The sequence below is a fragment of the Triticum aestivum genome, chromosome 6B (assembly GCF_018294505.1).
Source record: "Triticum aestivum cultivar Chinese Spring chromosome 6B, IWGSC CS RefSeq v2.1, whole genome shotgun sequence".
NCBI classification, from domain to species: Eukaryota; Viridiplantae; Streptophyta; class Magnoliopsida; order Poales; family Poaceae; genus Triticum; species Triticum aestivum.
The window spans coordinates 641,513,769-641,531,743 of record NC_057810.1 but is presented as its reverse complement, the minus strand read 5'-3'; the positions used below and the strand labels follow the sequence as shown (position 1 = coordinate 641,531,743).

At 43.2% G+C, this 17,975-nt stretch overlaps 1 long non-coding RNA gene across 4 annotated transcripts; it reads left to right on the top strand.

Annotated features, from left to right (window-relative positions):
* The first annotated feature begins 6,067 nt into the window (after positions 1 to 6,067).
* Positions 6,068 to 8,817, top strand: LOC123134656 (uncharacterized). Of its 4 annotated transcripts, none has more exons than XR_006465689.1 (7): positions 6,068 to 6,317; positions 6,682 to 6,838; positions 6,926 to 7,017; positions 7,312 to 7,446; positions 7,926 to 7,997; positions 8,255 to 8,327; positions 8,504 to 8,817. It is a non-coding gene; the product is annotated as an uncharacterized lncRNA (long non-coding RNA). The 4 variants fall into 4 exon arrangements; XR_006465691.1 differs by having other exon boundaries at positions 8,250 to 8,327; XR_006465690.1 differs by lacking the exon at positions 7,926 to 7,997.
* The last annotated feature ends 9,158 nt before the right edge of the window (positions 8,818 to 17,975 follow it).

Genomic DNA, 17,975 nt, shown 5'->3' with positions numbered 1-17,975 from the left:
CAACGAGAGTGTGGCGCGCGACCAGGGTGTGTGTCGCGCGGGGCACAGTGGTGTGGTGGCTGTGGCGAGCGCGACCGACGCGGTGTAGCACGGGCGTGCTCATGGAGAGGGAGTGGCCCCGCGGGCGCGGAAGAAGTGCTGCAGGCTCGGGCATGGGCGTGCATAGGAGCGAGCATGTGCCACAGGGTCAATCCGAGGAGCTCGGTTGCTACCCCTGCAATGGCCATGGAGGACGGCGGTTCTCGGCCACGGCGAAATACCTAACGAGAGCAAACGAGAGGAGAGACAAGGGAAAGGCAAGAGGAGATCATGGCGGTGTCAATGGCGCCCTAGGGGAAGACATGGGAGCTCGGGGCGGCGTGGATCGAACGGCAATGTCGCGGTGGCCCAAGGTTGAGGAAGACGGCAGCGATGTCGATGCGGGGGTGCTGGACTTGATCTCGTTGGCGCAGACGAAGTAGCGAAGGCATTCGGAGCTCCTCGACAAGCTCCTAGCCCGCAGGGATGGCAGTGGCCATGTGGACGGGGTCGGTCATGGTGGTCGTGGCGTCTGACTTCGTCCAGATCGACGGGATCAAGCGAGCGAGGAGGAGAAGTGGATTTGGGAGGGGGCGTCAAGGAGGAGTGAGGCCATGGGGTAGGGAAGGCAGGGCGTCACCCTTATCCATTCCCCTTCAATGCCAGCGAGGTGGTCGGGCGGGAGCCCGTCTCTGTAGCGACGCGGCTCGGGGAACAGGAGAAGACGACCGCGCGGGGACTGGACTGCTTAGCCGGTTCGGTGGCAAGGCCCGGGGGGCAGGGCGAATCCCCTTTTACATCGTCCTTTTGGTTTTTCAATGTATTCTAATCTGTTTCTCCTTTTTAACACCGTTTTCTATTTATTCTTATCAACTAAATGATCTCTACTCCTAATGTCTCAGTTGGTAGTCTCCGTTTCGGGTTTATTTTCATCCCACCTCCCGAGTGAGGGAGAGGGGGAGAGAGAGTGAGGAAGAGGGAGGGAGAGGGTGTGTGTGTGTGTGAATTTGATGGTAAAAAAGGTCGTCGATGTCACTTAATATGTATGAGAATATTCAATGTAATATTAACATAATTGATATTGAACTTTTAAAGTTAATGTGGCCCCGTTGCAACGCACGGGCGTTCTTCTAGTAACTCATATAATACTATATCGTCAACGAACGTTAAGCGTGCGGACCCTACGGGTTTGAGAACTATGTAGACATGACCGAGACACCTCTCTGACCAATATCCAATAGCAGAACCTGGATGCCCATATTGGCTCCTACATATTCTACGAAGAGCTTTATCGGTCGAACCATTATGACAACATGCACAATTCCCTTTGTCCGTCAGTATGTTACTTGCCCGAGATTCGATCGTCGGTATCTCTATACCTAGTTCAATCTCGTTACCGGTTAATCTCTTTACTCGTTCCGTAATACATCATCCCGTGACTAACTCATTATGAACTAGGTATATTATGATGTGTATTACTGAGAGGGCCCAGAGATACCTCTTCGATACTCGGAGTGACAAATCCTAATCTTGATTCATGCCAACCCAACAAAACACCTTCGGAGATACCTGTAGAGCATCTTTATAATCACCCAGTTACGTTATGATGTTTGATAGCACACAAGGCATTCCTCTGGTATCCGGGAGTTACATGATCTCATCGTCAAAGGAATATGTATTTGACATATATGAAAGTAGTAACAATAAACTATACGATCAAATGCTAAGCTAACGGATGGGTCTTGCCCATCACATCATTCTCCTAATGATGTGATCCTGTTATCAAATGACAACTCATGTTCATGGTTAGGAAACTTTAACTATCTTTGATCCACAAGCTAGTCAAGTAGAGGCTCACTAGGGACACAGTGTTTGTTTATGTATTCACACATGTATTAAGGTTTCCGATCAATACAATTCTAGCATGAATAATGAACCTTTATCATGAATAAGGAAATATAAAATAAAAACTTTATTATTGCCTCTAGGGCGTATTTCCTTCAGTCTCCCACTTGCACTAGAGTCAATAATCTAGTTCACATCGCCATGTAATTTAACACCAATAGTTCACATCGTCATGTGATTAACACCTATAGTTCACATCTCCATGTGACCAACACCCAAAGGGTTTACTAGAGTCAATAATCTAGTTCACATCACCATGTGATTAACACCCAAAGAGTACTAAGGTGCACTACAAGGAGACCCTCTATAAAGCAACACATACTGTACAACGTTTTGACTGTATGTTGTAAAATTCACAAGAGATACGCATACTAGAAGAACACCCGTGCGTTGCAACGGGGCAACATTAACTTTAAGAGTTCAATATCAATTATGTTAATATTACATTTAATATTCTCATACATATCAAGTGACATTGACGACCTTTTTACCATCAAATTCTCACACACACTCTCTCCCTCCCTCCTCCTCACTCTCTCTCCCCCTCTCCCCCCCTCTCTCTCTCTAACACACACACATATCCATCTTATTGGGTACGGGACCATAATCCATCTATTTCACACGCACACGCGCTAGTGCATAACAATATGGATTATAAAACAGGTTCAAGGTAGTAACAAGGATTCTTCTCATGCATTAATAAACAAATGTTCTGCACTGAAGACAAGATAACCAATTCCCAAAGTGCATCAGAGCATCACAGAATATTACTGGCAAGATAAATGCACGACGATACACCCGACTCATTTAATTAATATAATTAAATTATCAGTAAATTAGTCACCAAACTGCTCGGATGAACCGGAATAGAGCCAACATATATCATCCTAGACAAACGCAACATCAACCATTTACCTTGGTACTTTAGGGACCGACAGGAGGATGCATGTAGAAGCGCTTCTTGCCTGCGAATCCACAGTCAGAGAGAGAAATTGGAACCCATTCCCATCACCAACTGATAAAGAAAGCATGTAAGAAAATTGATATCGGGCCAACTTGGATCTTCGGTGATTGTCCGCCGGTATGGAGAATTTAGGAGGGTGGGTGCAGGGAGTGGCCTTGTGGATGATGGATGGAGGCGCGGAGGGATGTGGTCACCGGAAGGTCGAAAGCGGAGAGGGTCGGGCACATTAGGTGGAGCCGGTGGTGCGCGACAACCGGAGGCGGCCCAATCGTGGGCGGCGAACCGACGATAGCCTCGGCCCATCTCTCGACGCAGCGAAGATAGAGAGGGCGGCACTGCCGGTGCTCGAGGCCGCCGCTCGGCACCATCTACATCGAGGGGAAAGAGAGGCGAGAAAGTGATAGGGTGATGCAGGGCTAGGGATTGCGGAGGAGGGTGGGGGTGTGCGATTTGAATGGATGGTTCTGCCCACCGTTTTCTTGTACGTGGCGGTGGAGACGGCGGCGTCCAGCCATGCAGGCGAGGCATGGGTCGAGCCGGGCACACGGCGAGGCGAAGTAGCAGAGGCGGGGGCGATTTTTTTCTACTGAGATGCAGGGTGTGGGATTGATCGTTCATGTTCTCTTTTCCTTTTTAACGGGAGATGGATGCGATTTTTTCACGAGGGAAGAGATGCGACCACGTACAGATTCCATAATAAATTAATTAGGTCCATAACAGGATTTCTTTACAATGCGTTAAGATTTAAGTGTTAGTTTTCTTAATAAAGAAATGCACTGATGTAGGGATCGATTGATTCGGATAAGGAAAGATAGATTCGTGATCTTTTGTATGTTAGGAAATTAGTGGTTTGCAAGGAAAGAGTGGAGAGAAAAAGAACCAATGCGACCATGTATAGATTCCATAATAAATTAATTAGGTCCATAACGGGATTTGTTTGCAATGCGTTAAGATTTACGTGTTAGTTTTCTTAATAAAGAAATGCACTGATGTAGGGCGCGATTGGTTCGGGTAAGGAAAGATAGATTCGTGATCTTTTGTATGTTAGAAAATTATTGGTTTGCAAGGAAAGAGTGGAGAGAAAAAGAACCAGTACGAGGGGGTGGTGGGAGGTGGGATGAATAAAAACCGGACGAAATTGGGAGGTGGAAGGGGGCGAGTAAAAACCGACGAAAAAAACCAACGAAATTGGGAGGTGGGAGAGATGATGAAAAAAAACCAGGGGAGGTGGGAGGAGGACAAAAATAAACCGTACGAGGCTACGAACTGCTCCATTAGGAGTAGAGATTGTTTGTGAAAATAACATGCGACGACGACTTAGCGAGCGGATCCCCTTAAATAAGACATAGCGAGCAGATTCCCTTAAAACTGGTAGAAATGGATACGATTGATGACATTGATAAATAGTGGTGAATGTTGGCATAATTTACTATCATCATGCATGGAAACGAATCATCAAGAAAAAGAATACTTCCTATTACTACACTCATAGGAAGCTTCCTAATCTCTGCTACCAAACAGTTTCTGCGCAAACAAGGAAGGAAAGTTATGGACGTGATTCGAAAGGAAACAAACGTTATGAAGATTAATTAATTTAGATTTGATCTTTAGAGATTGATTGTGATTGATTCTTTTACATAAAGACATTACTAAATAATTTGCGTCAGTATGGAAAGTTCTGATCCGTTCAGTTTTTTTCATTGTGTGAGAGGGTGAAGTGAAAATAAACTGATGAAGTGGGGGAGGCGACGAAAAAAATCTACGATAGTTAACCTACGAAAAAAACCCGGACGAAAGTGGTGGGACAAAAATTGACCGGCGAAGACTACCAACTGCTCCATTAGGAGTAGAGGTTGGTTGGTTCGATTTTTTTTGCGTGGAGGGAACTACCTGGGAGGTGGGAGGGAGTACGAAAATAAACCGTCTCGGCTGAGTGGGAGGTGGGAGCAAGTATCAAAGAAGTACCAAAAAAGACCGGGTGAGGTGGGACGAAAATAAAACCCGGAACGCGACCTACCAACTGAGACATTAGGAGTAGAGATATTAACAAAAGTGCAGATCCCGTCCTACTCTTCACTTTTTGACAAAAAACTTCCGAATAGCAATCTTGGTGAGTGATCTCGACCGGGTTCGATCGGCATGGCGTGTCGTTCCTCTAGGAGTGGGTGCTGAGAGGAAGGATGGCAAACCTCCATTGTCAATCGGCCGGAGCTGCATCGTCATTTGGATCAGAGCATGGACGCAATCGAGATGGTAGAGGTTGAGGAATATGTAGGACGTGAGGGTTTAGGGTGGGCATCACGAGAACTCACCCATATCTTGGGAGACGGCAGACCCGAGGTGCAGTCATGTTCGTGCTTCAGGGGCTGCCACGTGCTGTCCTCGCCGCCATCGCCAGTCGATGCCACTTCAGCGCCACGAGCATGGGACTGAGGGACGAAGGGAAGAGAAGGGAAGGAAGCGAGCTAATGACGTACCTATGTTTGGTATGTAATACCCTCCATTAAGAGTAGATATTTTCTTAAAATCGGTTATTTTGTTTCCTAATTAATGTGATTGAGCAATTTAAGGTAAGGTTAATTAATTTAGATTTGATATTTAGAGATTGATCGTGATTGATTCTTTCACATAAAGACATTACTAAAAATAACTTGCACCAGCAAGAAAAGTTATGATCCGTTAAGATTTTTTTCGTTGTGTGAGAGGGTGACGCGAAACTAAACCGGTGGGGTGGGGGAGGGACGAAAAAAACCAGTGAAATAAAACGGGTGGGAGGTGGGAGAAAGTACCAAAGAAGTACCAAAAAAGACCGGGTGAGGTGAGACGAAAATAAAACCCGGAGCGCGACCTACCAACTGAGACATTAGGAGTAGAGATTAAGATTTTTTTCGTTGTGTGAGAGGGTGACGCGAAACTAAACCGGTGGGGTGCGGGAGGGACAAAAAAAACCAGCGAAATAAAACGGGTGGGAGGTGGGAGGAAGTACCAAAGAAGTACCAAAAAAGACCGGGTGAGGTGGGACGAAAATAAAACCCGGAACGCGACCTACCAACTGAGACATTAGGAGTAGAGATAAGCATTGTAGCATATGCGTCGCAGACTCGCGGATCGTGACCCAGCCCAACACACGGAGCCCAGCCTTCTGTCTAGCCCAGCCCAAGTTGGCTTTCAGGATTAATCTAGGTATTTTCCTCCCTGTCCCCAACCTCCCCCCATTCCTCTCGAGTCCTCCCACGCCGGCCGCCGCCCATCGTCAGACATTGCGACTCCTTTGCGCGGCCGCGACCTACATGCCGGCGAGCCTCCCGTCACCACTCCCCTGCGACCCTCCACCCCGGCGCGCCGCCCCTCATCACCACTCCCCTGCGACCCTGGATCCTGGTGCGCCGCCCCTTGTCACTGCTCCACTGCGACCAACGGCGAATCCAAAGTAAGGCCATGAACAGGCTCAAACCTGCCCACCAAGTCTGCTCATTCTTTGCCTAGGCTGTATCCATGTGCTAGTACGTGATTCAAATGAAATATCTTGTCTCTGTCAACTTTTCTTGCCATATTTCATCTCTATTTGTGTTATCTCTAGATCGGATTGACACTTGCTTTTTGATGATGGCTATTTTTATCTCTGATGTCGTGAAACGAGTCCTCCTGATTTTGAGACGTAGAAGTTAGTAACTTAGAATTAGACGTCCTGAGACTGTTGGTTCATAAGCTCATTGGTTAAGAAATTTTGTGGTGACTATTTTCTTGATTCGCTTGCATTGCTTCAACATCTTACTGATAATTACACTTTGCAGTTTCTAGCGAAAATATCTGAAGATCCTTACTAGTTTCCAGAGACGTTCGATCCTATTAAGCAAGAGTCTTCAAGGTGGTAGTTCAGTTCAACACTGCTGACCTCCGAGTCCCGCGCCCCATGCTCCAACCTTGGACTTCTTCCCAGGGACATGAATGGTAGCGTTCCAGTCAGTACTACAAATTCATCTGGACCAACCATTGGTGTTAGCTCTTTGGTGACTAATGACAACTCATCACTTTCAGGAGGTGCCCAGTTTCAGCAAAGTACGCGAATTCATTCAAGCGCCTTCCTACCTTTCTGATGTCGTTTTCGTCCAATAACATTTCTGGCAGGGGTAATGATCTAGCCTCTCTATACTATGCAAATTGATATGCTTTAAACAACAATAAAGTGCAGCAATTAATTTAACACAACATATAAGCGATTGTAATTCAAGTTGAATATCACGCACTATATATACATGGCTTTTACAATTGTATATCTTAACTTAGTCTACCTGGCTTACAGTGCACATGCTGCAGCCAGGGTATGTATATGGTATTATTATGTGATACCATGTTGGCTTTGAAACTGAGAAGAATTATTTATTTTCCTTTTTAATGGTTAGTTATTGATTTATATTTTGCAGATTGCTGTCTTTTCCCTTGTGAAATAAAAACTGATCTTCAAGTTCTGTTAGTCAGATATGATTATTATGTATGACTATATCATCAGCAAGGTGTTTTTAGTACCAAATGATGAATATTTCAACCACTATTTGGCGGTAAGTTAGATGCTTTCCCTTACTTCCCAAAAATAATATAGGTACTTTTGTTACAGTTGGGAGCTGATGTATTGTTATCCCAGTATTGTGGCCAATACAAATTATATTCATTATTCGTATGTCCTCTCAAACCAAATAAAGCATAATTGTACCATCTTTTTTACTTCCTTTGTGGTAACATGGTATCTCGTTGTATCCTGTTTAAAAAATCATGAGAATATTTTAATATTAAAAAGTTTGTCTTTTCAACTAAAAAGGATATTTGTATTGTGGTTATCATTAGTTCAGGACACGGTGCTTCTATAGGTGTATTTTTTCGGGTACTATTCGGCACTAAAAGTCAGGAACAAGTTCTATTCTGCCTATTATATGTATGAAGTATGGATAGAACAGATGTTTTTGTTTTGCAAATCCCATACGGAAAGGGAAAGAACAAACTAGATACAAGGATTAACCTGTGATGTACTACTCTTTTTTAGTACTATGAGCCTGTACTCATGAAGTACACTGCAAGGAAATACGCGCCTACAAGTTGTCCCTATAAGATTAAGGTACTGTTTTAGCCATTCCACTATAAATTAGTTACTCTTTTAGCAATCTCAATATAAATTAGTTTGGTTTGCCCAATAAGATTTTCCTAGAACAGTATACACACTATTGATTTGCAACCATCCTTTTCTGGGTCCAGAGTTGTTCGTCGCCCGCAAAATACGGTGTTCTATTGTATTTGTAGCACACAAATTATCACGGTTTGTTTTCAATATCAAAGAAAAAAATATTTAGCTAATTATCATGTGTACCAGTGTAGGTATGTGGCATGCAAGCAGATGAGAGGATGGACTTGACAATTACCAATACTACTTCATTTTTTATCTGACAAGGTCAGTTTCTTCATAGTGATTTACTAGAGAAAGTAGACAGTACTCAGCTGGTGTAGATAAATTTCTGGAGTTTGCATATAGGGATATACTAGCCGATACAATGACCAATATCCTGCCTCTATCACTATTTGCATCATGTCAATGCATTGTGTGTTAACAGTTTTTTTTGTTTATAGATGCAAAAGATAAATGGAGGATTATATGGGTGTGTGGCAAGTATACTGCAATGATGATAATGATGTTCCTATTCATGATGATGATGATGACGGTGGATGCTTTCAGTTTTAATTAAGTTGTAGGGATGATGTTCATGTTGGATGATGTTCCTCGGTTAAGTTTTAGATAAGTTGTAGGGATGTGATGGATGCTTTCAGTTTAAGTTTGCTATCAAGAAAATATTTAGATTATACATCACATTAGATGGTGTTCCTCCTGTAATATCCACTATTGTAATCCAACAATTTTTATCAAATATATGATTTCTTCCTCTCATGAGTAATATTCTCTTGTTTTCTCTTCATGGAGCATTAATTTAGATGCTGGCATTATATATATATAAATAATAATATTCACATCATATGTATCAACACTTCAGCGTTGCAAATTCTTTGTTGCCAAGCAATGAGATTTTGATTCCTGTACCTTAAGCACCAACGTATGAAAGTGTTGCACAAGTCTGTTTTATGTGTTGTACTCTTGCAACGACCTCTTTACCAACGGTAGTGTAAGCGTTGCACTATGCGCTAGCAACACTGGATAAGGCTACGCATCCCAAAGCGTTGGTAAATACACTAACAACGCATATATGGACTTTTAGATACGGAAAAAAGTGTTGTTGTAGGAGGGGTTTTGTTGTAGTGGTGTGATCATGTTTTGCTTGTGAGAGAGGTTTAGTCAACGAGTCTGTCACATTCAGATCCGTATGTATTTTGCAAATTTCTATGTCTACAAAGCTCTGTATGGAGCTACTCTAGCTAATTAGTCCCATGTTCAATATGTATCTAGATTGAGATTTAGAGTCATCTAGATCAGTGTCAAAGCTTGCATCGACGCAACTCTTTACGACGAACTCTTTATCACCTCCATAACCGAGAAACATTTCCTTAGTCCTATTTAAGGTAATTAAGGATAATTTTGATCGACGTCCAGTGATCTACTCCTGGATCACTATTGTACCCCATTATCAAGCTCATGGCAAGGTACACAACAGGTTTGGTACACAGCATGGCATACTTTATAGAACCTATGGCTGAGGCATAGGGAATGACTTTCATTCTCTCTTTATCTTCTGTCGTGGTCAGGTTTCGAGTTTTTACTCAACTTCACACCTTGCAATACATGCAAGAACTCCTTCTTTGGCTGATCCATTTTGAACTCCTTCAAAATCTTGTCAAGGTATGTACTCATTGAAAATCTTATCAAGCGTCTTGATCTATCTCTATAGATCTTGATGCCCAATATGTAAGCAGCTTTACCGAGATCTTTCATTGAAAAATTCTTATTCAAGTATCCTTTTATGCTATCCAGAAATTCTATATCATTTCCAATCAAGAATATGTCATCCACATATAATATCAGAAATGCTACAGAGCTCCCAGTCACTTTCGTGTAAATACAGGCTTCACCGTAAGTCTGTATAAAACCATATGCTTTAATCATCTCATCAAAGCGTATATTCCAACTCTGAGATGCTTGCACGAGTCCATAGATGGATCGCTGGAGCTTGCACGGCTTTTTAGCACCTTTAGGATCGACAAAACCTTCTGGTTGCATCATATATAACTCTTCTTAGAGATATCCATTTAAGGAATGCAATTTTAACATCCATTTGCCAGATTTCATCAACATAAAATGCAGCAATTGCTAACATGATTCGGATAGACTTAAGCATCGCTATGGGTGAGAAAGTCTCATTGTAGTGAACTCCTTGAACTTGTCGAAAACCTTTTGCGACAAGCCTAGCTTTATAGATAGTAACATTAGCATCAGTGTCAGTCTTCTTCTTAAAGATCCATTTATTCTCTATGTCTTGCCGATCATCGGGCAAATCCACCAAAGTCCACACTTTGTTCTCATACATGGATCCTATCTCAGATTTCATAGCCTCAAGCCATCTATCGGAATCTGGGCTCATCATAGCTTCTTCATAGTTCGTAGGTTCGCCTTGGTCTGGTAACATGACTTCCAGGACAGGATTACCATACCACTCTAGTGCGGATCGTGCTCTGGTCGACCTACGAAATTCAGTAGTAACTTGATATGAAATTTCATGATCATCATCATTAGCTTCCTCTCTAGTTGGTGTAGGCATCACAGGAACCGTTTTCTCTGATGTACTACTTTCCAATTTGAGAGAAGGTACGTTTACCTCATCAAGTTCTACTTTCCTCCCACTCACTTCTTTCGAGAGAAACTCCTTCTCTAGAAAGGACCCATTCTCAACAACAAAGATCTTGCCTTCGGATCTGTGATGGAAGGTGTACCCAATTGTTTCCTTAGGGTATCCTATGAAGACGCACTTCTCCGATTTGGGTTCGAGCTTATCAGGCTAAAGCCCTTTGACATAAGTGTCGCAACCACAAATTTTAAGAAACAACAACTTAGGTTTCTTGCCAAACCACAGTTCATATGGTGTCGTATCAACGGATTAAGACGGTGCCCTATTTAACATGAATGTGGTTGTCTCTAATGCATAACCCCAAAACGATAGTGGTAAAGCGGCAAGAGACATAATATATCGCACTATATCTAATAAAGTGTGGTTTCGACGTTCGGACACACCATTACGTTGTGGTGTTCCAGGTGGCGTGAGTTGTGAAACAATTCCACGTTGTTTTAAATGAAGGCCAAACTTGTAACTCAAATATTCGCCTCCGCGATCAGATCGTAGAAACTTTATTTTCTTGTTACGATGATTCTCCACTTCACTCTGAAATTCTTTGAACTTTTCAAATGTTTTAGACTTGTGTTTCATTAAGTAGATATACCCATATCTGCTCAAATCATCTATGAAGGTCAGAAAATGACGATACCTGCCGCGTGCTTCAACACTCATCGAACCGCATACATCGGCATGTATTATTTCCAGTAAGTCATTAGCTCGCACCATTGTTCTAGAGAACGAAGTTTTAGTCATCTTGCCCATGAGGCATGGTTCGCAAGTATCAAATGATTCATAATCAAGTGATTCCAAAAGTCCATCTTGCACGGAGTTTCTTCATGCACTTTACATCAATATGACCTAAACGACTGTGCTACAAGTATGTTGCACTATCATTATCAACTTTGCATCTTTTGTCATCAATATTATGAATATGTGTATCACTACGATTGAGATTCAATAAACCATTTACATTGGGTGTATGACCATAGAAGGTTTTATTCATGTAAACAGAACAACAATTATTCTACGACTTAAATGAATAATCGAATCGCAATAAACATGATCCAATCATATTCATGCTCAATGCAAACACCAAATACCACTAATCCTGAAGTTAGAGGGAGTGTGCGATGGTGATCTTATAAACCTTGGAATTACTTCCAACACACATCGTCACCTTGCCCTTAACTAGTCTCTGTTCATTTTGCAATTCCTGTTTCGAGTTACTAATCTTAGCAACTGAACCGATATCAAATACCTAGGGGCTACTATGAACACTAGTAAATTACACATCAATAACATGTATATCAAATATACCTTTGTTCACTTTGCCATCCTTCTTATCCGCCAAGTATTTGGGGTAGTTCCACTTCCAGTGACCATATCCTTTGCAATAGAAGCACTCACTTTCAGGCTTAGGTCTAGCTTTGGATTTCTTCATGGGAGTGGAAACTTATTTGCCATTCTTCTTGAAGTTCCCTTTCTTTCCCTTTTGACCTTTTTCTTGAAATTAGTGGTCTTGTTAACCATCAACATTTGATGCTCTTTCTTGATTTCTACCTTCGCTGATTTCAGCATCGAGAAGAGCTCAGGAATCGTTTCGTCATCCCTTGCATATTATAGTTCATCACGAAGTTCTATTAGGTTGGTGATGGTGACTAGAGAACTCTGTCAATCACTATCTTATTTGGAAGATTAACTCCCACTTGATTCAAGCGATTGTACTACCCATACATTCTGAGCATATGCTCACTGGCTGAGCTATTCTCCTCCATCTTGTAGGCAAAGTACTTTCCGGAGACACGGGCATGAGTCTGAAATACCAATTTCAACTCTTGGGACATCTCATATGATTCGTTGCGTTCAAAACAGTTTTTAAAGTCCCGGTTCTAAGCCCTAAAGCATGGTACACTAAACTATCAAGTAGTCATCATATCGAGCTTGCCAAACGTTCATAACGTCTGCATCTGCTTGATACGTCTCCATCGTATCTACTTTTCCTAATGCTTTTCCTCTTGTTTTGGACTCTAATTTGCATGATTTGAATGAAACTAACCCGGCCTGATGCTGTTTTCAGCAGAACTACCATGGTGTTGTTTTTTTGTAGAAATAAAGTTCTTGGAATGGAACGAAACTTTGCGAGGATTTTTTATACAATAAAAGAGAATTTCTGGAGCCAAGAACCACCAGAGGGGGGCACCTGGGTGGGCACAACCCACCAGGAAGCGCCACCCCCTCCAGGCGCGCCCAGGTGGGTTGTTCCCACCTGGTGGCCCCGCAGACGCTGAAACCAACGCTATAAAATCCTATTTTTTAGAAAAAATCAGGGAGAAAGAATTATCGCATTCCACAAGACGGAGCCGCCACCGTCTCCTGTTCTTCATCGGGAGGCCATATCTGGAGTCTGTTTGGGGCTCCGAAGAGGGGGACCTTTGATCTTTGACATCACTAACACTCCTCCATCGCCAATTCCATGATGCTCCCCACCGGGAGTGAGTAATTCCTTTGTAGGTTCGCTGGTCGGTGAGGTGTTGGATGAGATTCATCATGTAATCGAGTTAGTTTTGTTAGGGCCTGATCCCTACTATCCATTATGTTCTGAGATTGATGTTGCTATGATTTTGCCATGCTTAATGCTTGTCATTTTGGGCCCGGGTGCCATGGTTTCAGATCCATTATATCCATGTTCTAGATCCGATCTTGCAAGTTATAGTCACCTACTACGTGTTATGATCCGGCAACCCCGAAGTGACAATAGTCGGGACCACTCCCGGTGATGACCGTAGTTTGAGGAGTTCATGTATTCATCGTGTGTCAATGCTTTGTTCCGGTTCTCTATTAAAAGGAGGCCTTAATATCCGTTAGTTTCCAATAGGACCCCGCTGCCACGGGAGGGTAGGACAAAAGATGTCATGCAAGTTCTTTCCATAAGCACGTATGACTGTTAACGGAATACATGCATACGTTATATTTATGAACTGGATCTAGTGTTGTATCACCCTAGTTTATTACTATCTCATGATGAATATCATCCAATGAATCACCGATCCAATGCCTACGAATTTACCTTATATTGTTCTTGCTAAGTTACTATTGCTGCTACTGCTATCGCTACTGCTACCAAATCACTGCTATCACTGTTACTGTTACTGTTGCTGCTGCTACCATTATCAAAACTATCATATTACTGTGCCACTAATCACTTTGCTGCAAATAATTAATCTCCAGGTGTGGTTGAATTGACAACTCAGCTGCTAATACTTGCAAGTATTCTTTGGCTCCCCTTGTGTCGAATCTATAAATTTGGGTTGAATACTCTACCCTCGAGAACTGTTGCGATCCCATATACTTGTGGGTTATCAAGACCTTTTTCTGGTGCCATTGCCGGGGAGCATATCTATATTTGTTGAGTCACTTGGGATTATTATCATATTATCACTATGAAGAATATGAAGGATGCTAAGACTAAGATTTTTCCCACTAAGACGAGGGGAGGTAAGGAACTGCCATCCAGCTCCGCTTTAGATTCACATTCTGTTATAAGTAAACTTGCAACACCACCTCATGCTATTAATTCTGATATGTCGCAAGTTGTTGATGATGCTACTTCTTCTATGAATGCTACTCCTGATGATGCTAGTACTTTGCTTGATGATGATGTGCCACTAGGTGAATTTCTTGATGAACAAATTGCTAGACTAACTTTCCCTTCCTAGCTCAGTAGGGCCTTGGTCCACCGACCAAAATCTCCCCTATTTTATTGTTTTGTGCTACTTGGGCATTTTAAAAGTCTGTTTTTTGTTTGCTTTGGGAATAAAAAAGAGTTGCTTAATTTTAGATTTGAACATTAGACGTAGAGGTATGAGTCAGTGTACCTGTGCTTTGGAAATAAAAAAGAATAAGCTGGTTTTAGGTTTGAATGTCACGCAAAAATGAAATGAGGGAAGGGAACTCTCAGTCCATAATCTAACTGTTACTTGGGTTGATATTCTTTCTTCTGCTCTTCTAATATTCCTGCGTGGGTGCCTGCATGTGTTTTCGTCTCTACATGTGTTTTTCTACTTGGTTGAGAGTTGAGACCTGCTCTTCTATTGCCTCTCTACATGTTTTTTGCTACAAAATTATGTCTGAACCAAGATTAGGTCTTACGAGGGGATAATCCAATCCCTAAATAATCTGGCAACATTACTAGCAAGGAGGGGCTATGTGCTGATTGGTGTTTAAGTTGTTGTTGGTGGTACACCTTTGAGCGGATGTCGTTCGTTGTAGATCCAGCGGCTCAATATGTAAGTTTTCAGATTTTCACATAAATCAAGTTCCCACTGGATATGTCGACTGTGACCATGTTTTTGTTCTATATAGGCATCCCTTCAACCCAAGCTCCAACCTGAGTAAGGGCATGGTAGCAGATGATGTTTTTATGTGTCAGAAGAGGCGACCGATTGGTTGATTTTGTACATGCATTCTGTAAATTAAACTTAGCTTTAGCAAGTGTGTTTTTGTCATCTCCCTTTCAATGTATCACCTTCTGGTTCTTTAATCTTTATTGTACATCCTGTGACTATCCAAGTAATTTTTTGTAAACCAACTCAAGAGCTGTGAATCGATGACCGTGCAAGACAATCTTGAATATTTTGTTGGGTCTATGTTTCTATGTATTGAAGTTTAGGTAATCACTTCCTAAAGACCTGTCAAGGTTGTGTACTTAAGAGGTTGAGATGAAGTAATGACTTGTTGTATATTGGGCTGAGCCCAACTTCTGTGGGCTGGATTCACTTGGACTGGCAGCCCTACAAAAATTAGGATTGGTAAAAAAGGTGGGTCTAAATGCCACACGACCAATGAATAAATATTAAAAATTATGGATCCTTGTTACCCAAATAACATAACAAATTATGCATGCAAGTTTAGATTTTGAAAGACAAGCCTCTATGAAAAGGTTCACAATTCATGCCCTATGCTTGTTCAAACATAAAATTATGAACAAATATTTTCAAATGTGCACATGGTATTAAATGGGACTCTGCCATTTGGGGCAATGAGTCATATTTTCAGCGCAACATGGTTTTCAATGGGACTTTGTGCTGCCAGCAACTAAACAAACTAAACCATGAATTTTCTTTTCAATTTGTACATAGATTTCAGTGGGTCTATGCGCCATTTGGTACAAAGCGCCACTAAAAGAGGGGAGTTGTAAGATCCGGATAAATGAGAACCAAATCCATTGCATGCAAAGAAATCTGAGATAATAGGAACAGAGAAATCTCACCAGTTGGGTACGTCTCTGCCGGAAACGCCTCTCTCGCCCAAATAAGCCACCGAGAAAGAAAAGGGGATAAACAGGCAGATGGATGCAGTTGTTACCGCTTCATATTCTACTCCGGAATGGCCACCCAGAGAATTGTTCATGGGCCGGACTAGGTAGCATATGGGACTTTCAAATATCTATGCCTCCATATGCACAACGCAGAGAGTTTTTCTTTCATGCAGGTGGAAAATAAAAGTTTTGTACAAACACCGCTAAAAAATACCTCCTTAATTGGTTTATACATGTTGTAAAGATATGTTTTTTTTCATACATGAGACTCAGACTTCTCAACATAATTAATATATTCTCAATATAGCATGATTTAAGCATGTTCTTTCTACTATCAAAATCGAATATGTCCTTACTAAAAGAAACTATTTTCATCACGAACATGTTTTTAGCGGGTCTCTGCGCCATTTGGCGCAACGGGTCAACTAGTATAAATGATGTTAGAGGTGTAGGAAAGCATGCCTCTATGGTTCAGACTCAATTAGAACAAGTTGCTAAATCTCAAAGAGAATTGCTTGACGAAATGAACAATAATATAAGTGACTTTGCTGTTAGAGTAGCAACTAGAGGAGGTAAAATGACTCAGGAACCACTTTACCCTGAGGGACACCCAAAGAGAATTGAGCAAGACTCTCAAAGAATTAACACTTATGCACCTAGTATGTTGTAGGGTGGAACCCTAGATGGAGATCTTTCACGAATTGGAGGGGAAATCCCCAAGAACATGAAGAACACAAGAGACGGGAAACACTCAAATTGACTAGATCCAATCACACATATGCTAGATCCAAGAACACACAAGAGGTCACAATGATCCAAGAACAACAAAGGAAAGATACAAGGCACTAGTTCATCCCAATCCTATGAGGAGAGAGGTCTTGATGATCCTATGATGGGGATCCTTCCCAAGTTGGGGGCTTGATATCCACTAGGGATCTTCTCCTAGGAGGTCTTGATCTCCTAGAGGAGTGGGTACAAGGAGCAAAGCTCACATAATCATCTCATATACTTTGCTATCCTTCTAATGAGCTAGGAGGGAGGTACTTATAGTCTAGGGACGGACTAGGAGGGGGAGAGGGATTACATGGGCAAAACCCCAACAAGGCACGCAGGCCCTCGGAGGGGTCCGGGCACCCGGGGGTCCTAGGCCCGGGCATCCGGGGTAGATGCAGGGGCCTGGGCGGTCGAGGCCGGGCACCCGGGCGGGGATGGGCTGCGCGAGCAGCTGGGCCGGGCACCCGGGGTGTGGCGGCCCGGGCACCCGGTGGGGCATCTCCAGCGCCAGGTGGGGGAGGCCGGGCACCCGGGGGTAGTGGCCCGGGCACCCGAAGGCATGCTGGGCCGGCCTAGGCAGGAGGCCGGGCACCCGGGGCACTGGGACCGGGCACCCGGGTGCTGCCTAGGCCGCGGCTGGGCGATTGGGCGGGCACCCGGTGCTTGGCGGCAGGGCACCCGGGGCCGGCTAGGGCTACGGCCAAGTTGTGGCCGGGCACCCAGGTGGTCCAGGGGCTTGGCCCATTCCTCATCCTCACTCTTCTTGTCCTCCTCTTCTCGTCCGTAGGTGCTCAGGTCTTCGTGCTAGCCTCTCCATGATCAACACCTTGATACCTAATCATGCGTAACATCTCCGCTTGAGGTAGGATCCAACTCACATGTGAATCTGAATGGAAATCAAAGAGGAAAGAGTTAACCTTGGTTTCAATGGCGCGTGCGCGAGCTCTCGTCATATGTCCTCTCCATGCTTGCGGTGGTGATGGAGCATCCATGGTGATGAGCGAGGGATGCTCCGCATCATCTCCCCCCCCCTTGGGAGAGATCCGTCCATAGATCGTGATCTTCATCACCATGGGAAAGAGAGGGCGTCGCCGTGTAGAAGTTGACAACCACCAAGCACTTATCAAGTTGAAGCTCGAAATGGGCACTCTCCAATGTCGCACCGTCTAGTGAT